The sequence below is a fragment of the Pseudorasbora parva genome, chromosome 13 (genome assembly GCF_024679245.1).
Source record: "Pseudorasbora parva isolate DD20220531a chromosome 13, ASM2467924v1, whole genome shotgun sequence".
NCBI classification, from domain to species: domain Eukaryota; kingdom Metazoa; phylum Chordata; class Actinopteri; order Cypriniformes; family Gobionidae; genus Pseudorasbora; species Pseudorasbora parva.
This window is the reverse complement of record NC_090184.1, coordinates 19,056,711-19,065,670: the sequence shown is the minus strand read 5'-3', so window position 1 is coordinate 19,065,670 and position 8,960 is coordinate 19,056,711.

The following is an 8,960-nucleotide window of genomic DNA, read 5'->3' as shown; positions in this document are numbered from 1 at the left end:
GATCACGCTTCAGAAGCTTGGCTATTTTAAGACTGCTGCATCCCTCTGCAATATATCTCACTATTTTTGACTTTTCTGAGCCTGTCAAGTTCTTCTTTTGACCCATTTTGCCAAAGGAAAGGAAGTTGCCTAATAATTATGCACACCTGATATAGGGTGTTGATGTCATTAGACCACACCCCTTCTCATTACAGAGATGCACATCACCTAATATGCTTAATTGGTAGTAGGCTTTCCAGCCTATACAGCTTGGAGTAAGACAACATGCATAACGAGGATGATGTGGTCAAAATACTCATTTGCCTAATAATTCTGCACTCTCTGTATATATATATATATATATATATATATATATATATATATATATATATATATATATATATATATATATATATATATATATATACATATATATATATATATATATATATATATATATATATATATATATATATATATATATATATATATATATATATTATAATGTTAATATATATAAAATGTTCTGTTTATGTAAACATTCTGAGCTAACTGGTTTATCAAAACATTTTTAATAAAGATTATGTCCAGTACTGATAATCAAATTTTTACTTAAAATTGTTACATCAAAATTCTGTTTATTAGAGTAAGTTTATAATGACAGATTTACTAATATGAGATCTTCAAAAATACTTATCTGAAGGCACACTCACATCAAGAACGATAACAATAACGAAAAATAACTGTATTAGTGGATGAATTGAGCCAGGATCACCAAGATATCCCGGCTTAATCCCTTATCCTAGTTTTGTGCAATAGGCTCCTGGTGTCAGAAGAGAGGAGCTTCACACTGACATTCTTTCTAATAAAACTGCAAGATCTCAAATCAGTTTGTGCAATATAGGCTGTATACAAACTGTTTAAACTTTTTAAAATGTTTACAGCGTGTATAATCTGCTTGCAATATCCAGAATAATATTCATGAACCAAGACTGCAATCATGAGATATTAAAAAAATGGTTGATTAATAGGCTATTGTTTGTTTTTAAATGGGGGGTGGGGTGGGGGGGTGGGGTGGGGTTCAGTTCCACCGCCTTGAATGTGCTCTGTGTCCCCGGGGTGATAAAGTTTTCAGAACACATCATGTTGAGAAGTTCTCTCGCCCACAGATTTTCACTTGATTAAACACAGCATCCCATTGCGCAGCATGTGCAGGACATCCCAGCCTCAGGCCACTCCACGGTCCATTTATTCCTTATGAAACACAACTGAGATAACCTGCATAAAACATGAAATTTAGATTCAAAAGTCCACCTCTGCCTTGATCATTCCAAGCCTTATTTCTAAACGATGTAAACATACACAACCTATTATAAAAGACTATAATCTATAGTAATATTATTAGGAGATTGATACGCTGTTGTTCTATTTTGCCTGTGCAATAAATAATAGATGTTTCTTACAACAACATAAAGTCGAGTTACATGTAAAAAAATAATAAAAAAATAGCAAAAAATTAGGTTCTATTAGCAAAGGCCTTTCTGTTCTTTACTAACAGGGGTGGATGCAAATGATGTGGTATCTGCACTTTGACTTTGTAAATAAACTATATAATCAGATGTTTATTTTCTTCTAAATATTAATGAATAGTGAATGAGTGTTTCCAAAATAGGCTAGCTATATGCAAAAAAAATAATAATTTGACATCTTTTTGAGTATTTCTCCCATCTCGCTCACATGTTTTGGCATTCAGCCATGTTGTTAAGTTACAAATGGTTCTATGGGTTTTGTGTGTGTGTGTGTGCGTGTGTGTTTGTAAGAGAGAGAGAGAGAGAGAGAGAGAGAGAGAGAGAGAGAGAGAGAGAGAGAGAGAGAGAGAGAGAGAGAGAGAGAGAGAGAGAGAGAGAGAGATCGCTTAGGGAATGTGGCCTGCAGTGTTCCTGTCTGCTTCATAATGTCGCTCCACTGTGTTGCCAACCTCCAACAGCTGTCACAGTTTTCTCTCTCAGACATTGCTATTGGTAAACGGTGCCCTTTTGTGCTGATATAGGCCTTGCTCATCCAATTTAAAATCTTAACCTTGACCTTCAGAAGATGAGTGAAAGCATTCATTCGGACTCTCGTTATGAGCTGCTTGTACAGACGCCTTGTCACACTTCCACGGGGAAATGACTGTCTAACTCCCCCTTGTGGCAATTATACTACATCGCAATAGATTGGTGAACTTTTCTGTGTTGGTACATTCACACAGAAACGCGTCCGTCTCATGTTTACAAAAAAACAATGGAAAAGTAGTTCAGTAGAAGAAGAAGAAGAAAAAACACGTTCTGTGTGAACCAAGTAGGCCTAGGGCCTAGGCTATAGGTAGCATACTCAATATGGTGCGATATACGTTTGTATATTTAAGGCCCGGTCGCCCCTAGACTTTAATCTAGTTTTAAGGGACTCCTAAGAGTCTCTGATTTGCAGACCTAAGTTCTCTCCCTAGGTGGTGTTCAATCAGCAGGTCTGTAAGGTATTGTGGTGCTAATCCATTGAATGATTTAAAAACCAATAACAGTACCTTAAAATCAATTCTATTGCGCAACGGCAACCAGTGAAGGGAGCGTAGGATTGGGGTGATATGTTCAAATTTGCGTGCTCCCGTTAAAACTCTAGCAGCTGCATTTTGAACCATTTGAAGGCGGTTCAAAGAGGCCTGTCCAATCCCCAGATATAGGGAATTGCAATAGTCTAGTCTAGTATGGAGGACCAACCCTGCACAAATTAAAAATAAATAAATGAATGAATGAATAAGTAAATAAATGAATAAATAAATATACACATATGTAAATTAATAAAAACAAAAATAGATAAATGTGATAATAGGAAATTAAATAACAGAATAAACGACTTGATAAAATAAATGATTCATTTTTAATCAAATACAATTTTGAATTATCTTTCCCTTAATTTATTATTTTTCTGTTTTTATAAAAATATATATTTTTAACTTTTATTTATTTGTTAATTAAATTTAACATTTATTTTAACATTTATTTTTATATTTATGCGTTCATTTATTTTTTACATTTATTTTTCTCTCATGTATTTATTTTTACATTTATTGATCGATTGATTCATTTCTTTTTCTTTTTCCGTGTGCAACATGTAAATGAGGAGGGCGGTCCTTGTGTAGCTTCAGCACATCATTGGTTGAGAGCTCACCACAGTCTATGAAGCTCACGCATGCAGAATCAGACCAGCTGAGGAGAGTTGTCAGTAAATGAAGGCCGCATAGTTCTTTCACTAAACAAACGTATCGATGTTTCAAACAGTTGTACCTATTGAGAGATAAGTTCCAGTGGTCCTTATAGTAGTGATTTTGAACTCGACAGGCTGTAAGCTCTTGCATGTGTAGGCCTATACTATGGCGGACGTTAGAGAGTTGCGCTACTTAGCGAATTAAGTCGAAAACAACGCAACCCAGCCAGCACATTCAAAACCCGTGAGTCAGATGGTAGTAAGGTGTGACGACCATCGCACTTTCTTCTGATAAGTACCACTGGAACTTATCTCTCAATGGGTCAAACTGTTGGAAACATCGATTCGTTTGTTTTTAGTGAAAGAACATAGTATGGAGCTAGAAATATGACTAAATGATCTGAATTTGAATTGTATAAATCTGAATTATTGACAAGTGTAATCTAACAAAATTGAATATTATGTTGCATTTTACATAGTTCTGAATTTGAATTTTTTTAAATGTTGAATATAGAACCTTTGAAATTGAACACATCTGAAATGTTTTTATGTCGAAATTGTTTAGACATGTATTTTCAAACAGCAGATATTTTGTTCTGAATTAATAGACTGGAAATATTCAGTTTTTGAAAATACAGATTCAAGATTTCAGATGAAGAAGAAATTCAGATCATCAAATTCAATATTCTAAAATTCAGATCATCAAATTCAATATTCTAAAATTCAGATCATCAAATTCAATATTCTAAAATTCAGATCATCAAATTCAATATTCTACAATTCAGATTGCAGAAATTCAGATCTTACAGAAAGTAGGCCAGAGGTCATCAGGGAAGAGTAAAGGATGTCAGAAAAATCCAACGGAGCACCATCTGATCATTTCATTTCCTATTTGTAATAAAAAATAAAGAGAAAAGATCGAACAACCCCTTTATACTTTTTTGTTTATTTTAGATTAATGCACAGAAAAAGAGATTTCGGCTAGATTTCTCATTTTTCGTGTGGTTTACCGCACAATTAAATAAGGTTGGGTACTGATTCATGTTTTATATATCAGATAAACATTTTTTTCTGTGAAATGGGTTTGCACAGAAAAGTCGCCTGATCTAGGACCTGCCCTGTACAGTTTAAGAAGCGGTAGTCTTCTACTGCTATAAGACTACTATTTTGTTGAACAGACCTGGGCTGAATCTGAAATCGCCCCCTATACCCTCAATACCTGCAAACAAGTTTCAAAATCTGGCCTATCAGGTACAGCGTACAGAGTAGAGTACAGAGTAAATTTTATGTACTGTAGAGTGTATTGGGGGGATTTTTGGTGGTATAAATATATTGATTTTGAAGCAATATTCTCATCAGTGTTCTATCAGCTTTTACATAGGCCTACTTAAATCTGCATATTTGTGATATTTACCCCAGGGCGTTATGTCATTTTATAAAGGCAATTTTTTAAATCTTATTAAATGTATGCATTTCATGTTCAATTCTTACATTTGATTAATAAATGCAGTTATAATAGTAAGACACTAGGGCTTTTACCAATCAAATTAATTAATTTAAACTGCAAAAATAAAACGGCAATAAATAATGTTATGAGATTGATGTTCTAAATGTTTGAATATACAAATAAAAAAATTCAATGATACTTTTAAACATGAAACTAAACCGCCAATAGGTGGAAGCAAGTGATCGTCTTAATGAGTGAGTCATTGAGTCGTTCATTCAAATGATTCATTCAAAACGCTGATTCATTCAATACAAAACACCGCGCTGAGTGTTGTTCCTTTGGAACTATATTCGTCAGTGAAATCATAGTTGAAATAGAACAAAATAAGTTTTTTTAGTCTAAAATGTAATTACCTAATAATGAATTATGCTACACAATTCACGATTGCAATATGTAGCTTTTTGAAATCGTTTATATTGCTGCTCACTTGTTTTGATTTCTCCACGAATGTCTCAAAGAGACAGGCAGCGCCAGCCTCAATGTGACATTGTTACCAGAGATACACTCCATTATCAGTCGCTGTTTACATTGAATATAATAATAAATAAATTATTATCTGGTTATTTTAATGTTTTATTTGTCCGGTCGGGAAAGTAAAATCCTCTTTGATTTGTCCCAGACAAAGATAATGTGGAGCCCTTACAGTCAGCCCTGTGTGTTCATTGATGATTTCTCTCGTGTTGTAAAGCGGAGGTGATTGGTTCATGTCATGAGCTGCCGTTTGCTTGAACTGAGGGCTACAGTGATCTGTGAATGCCACGCCATAGACTGTTAAAAAATAGGTCACGCCACATTAGAGCATTTCCCATTATTATTGTTAACAACTTCACCCCCCACCCCCGAAAGAAAACTCATCGGATCTACATTCATTCACTCGTTCAAGTTTACTGTATTAGTGGACTAAAGTAGGGAATAGTGAGGGTTTAGGGGGCGATTTTGGATTCAACGCTGGAGAACGACAGATGACGTCAAATGCTTAGATTTTCTTCACTAATCAGCGATTTGTAAATCACGCACGAAAAATGAGAAATCTAGCCGAAATCTCTTTTTCTGTGCATTAATCTAAAATAAACAAAAAAGTATAAAGGGGTTGTTCGATCTTTTCTCTTTATTTTTTATTACAAATAGGAAATGAAATGATCAGATGGTGCTCCGTTGGATTTTTTTGACATCCTTTACTCTTCCCTGATGACCTCTGGCCTACTTTCTGTAAGATCTGAATTTCTGCAATCTGAATTTTAGAATATTGAATTTGATGATCTGAATTTTAGAATATTGAATTTGATGATCTGAATTGTAGAATATTGAATTTGATGATCTGAATTTTAGAATATTGAATTTGATGATCTGAATTTTAGAATATTGAATTTGATGATCTGAATTTCTTCTTCATCTGAAATCTTGAATCTGTATTTTCAAAAACTGAATATTTCCAGTCTATTAATTCAGAACAAAATATCTGCTGTTTGAAAATACATGTCTAAACAATTTCGACATAAAAACATTTCAGATGTGTTCAATTTCAAAGGTTCTATATTCAACATTTAAAAAAATTCAAATTCAGAACTATGTAAAATGCAACATAATATTCAATTTTGTTAGATTACACTTGTCAATAATTCAGATTTATACAATTCAAATTCAGATCATTTAGTCATATTTACTGACAACTCTCCTCAGCTGGTCTGATTCTGCATGCGTGAGCTTCATAGACTGTGGTGAGCTCTCAACCAATGATGTGCTGAAGCTACACAAGGACCGCCCTCCTCATTTCCATGTTGCAAACGGAAAAAGAAAAAGAAATGAATCAATCGATCAATAAATGTAAAAATAAATACATGAGGGAAAAATAAATGTAAAAAATAAATAAACGCATAAATATAAAAATACATGTTAAATTTAATTAACAAATAAATGAAAGTTAAAAAGATATATTTTTTATAAAAGCAGAAAATGATAAATTAAGGGAACGATAATACAAAATTGTATTTGATTAAAAATGAATCATACTTATTTTATCAAGTCGTTTATTCTGTTATTTATTTTCCTATTATCACATTTATTTATCTATTTATGTTTTTATTAATTTACATATGTGTATATTTATTTATTCATTCATTTATTTACTTATTCATTCATTAATTTATTTATTTTTAATTTGTGCAGGGTTGGTCCTCCATAGTCTAGTGGTGATAAAAGCATGAATAACTCTTTCAAAGTTATTAAAAGAGAGAAACGACTTTGTTTTAACCAGAACACGCAGTTGATAAAAACTTGACTTAACAACTTGATTTACCTGCCTATCAAGCTTTAAGGCACTGTCAAGTATAACACCCAAATTTTTCACGTATGGTTTAACAAAGGGCGCCAGCAAACTCAGATTTAATTTTGAAACGTTTTTGTCAACAGAGGAGGCAAACACCACAACCTCCGTTTTGCTCTCATTTAGACTTAAAAAATGTAAAGACATCCACGCTTTAATGTCATCAAGGCAAGCTGTCAGTGTGTCTAAATTATTTGCATGGTTTATAGGGAGATATATTTGTGTGTCGTCTGCATAACAATGGTAACTAATACAATTTTTTCGAAAGATAGATCCAATTGGAAGCATATAAATAGAAAACAGAACGGGAGCCAGAATAGAGCTCTGGGGAACACCACAGGCCAGCGGGACTCATCACTTCATAAAATTAAGATTGAACCACTGGAGTCACATGTACTATTTTAACAATGCCTTTTCTAACTTTCTGAAAGTGAGCTAACTTTTAACTTGTGACTTATGGAGGGGCCACAGAGCTCTCAGATTTCATCAAAATATCTTTATTTGTGCTCTGAAGATGAATGAATATTGTACGGGATTGGAACGACATAAGGGTGAGGAATTGATGACAATTTTTATTTTTGGGTGAACTAACCCTTTACATTCATGAGGCCCGGACCTCAAAACCACCCATTTACTAAAATAAAATCAATGTATTTAATTGATTATTAAACTATTCGAATGGATGTGACAAGGCAGCTAACAGGGAACATTCTCCGAGTTTTGTCTAAGCTTCTCAAAGTTATAAACAAACAATCTTCCAGTAATGTTAATACAGAGATGGACAGTAACTAAGTACATTTACTTGAGTACTGTACTTAAGTACACTTTTTGAGTATCTGTACTTTACTGGAGTATAATTTTTTCTGGATACTTTTACTTTTACTTCACTGCATTTGAAAGACAAATATCGTACTTTTTACTTTTTTACATTTCTATCTATTTCGAAAGTCGTTTCTGTAGCAGCTCTGAGAGTCAGAGGATGATTTTTTCCATCTTTAAAAGGTTTTGTTGTTGTTGCAGACAGTCTGTCAGGAATCACTCTTATAGGGTCATATACATTTCCCAAACTTTTTTTGAACACTGATCAGTTCATAGCAAAATGGAAGACGACGGTTCTTAGGCACAGTGTGTGCACCCATAGCCATACTTTGAAAGTATGTTTTAGTTTTAAAAAAAAATCAAGATTAGTTTAGTTAGCATACACTTGGTGCATGTCTTATAAAATTATAACAATATAAACATCTGGGAGAAAGAGAAGAGTAAACAGTTGGAGAATATCAGATGTGTATCAGTGTATTGGATCCGTGCATTTGGCCTTAAAGTGACAGCAGCTTCGTAAAGAGCTTTGTAACTTTTATACAAGTATTTAAATGAGTTTAAGTTAGTCCTATGCTAGTATGTCTGATGGAGCATCACTGAATGGCTTAAACCATGATGGCATAATATGCATCTATACAACAATAATAAAATAATGCGTTGACATAAAAAAGGAAATTTACTTTGATACTTAAGTACTTTTGAAAACAAATACTTCTGTACTTTTACTCAAGTAAAAATCTGTTTTTACAACTTTCACTTGTAACGGAGTAATATTTGACCAGTACTTTTACTTTTACTCAAGTAATGAAGTTGTGTACTTTGTCCACCTCTGTGTTAATAGAATGGTAGTTAAAAGTTGTCTGGTCTTCGATAATATTCTCAAAACACGTTAACACAAAAACATTATTTATATATCATTTATATTTCGTTAATGGATGAGTTGGATGATCATCTAACATTTGTAAGTATTAGGCCTACAACTTGTTTCAGAATGTCCAGAGCACTAAAATATATCCCATAGTGACAAATGTTTTCTTAATGTTCCCATTACCAAGAAGAGAGAGATTTTGACCATTCAGAAGATTTTCA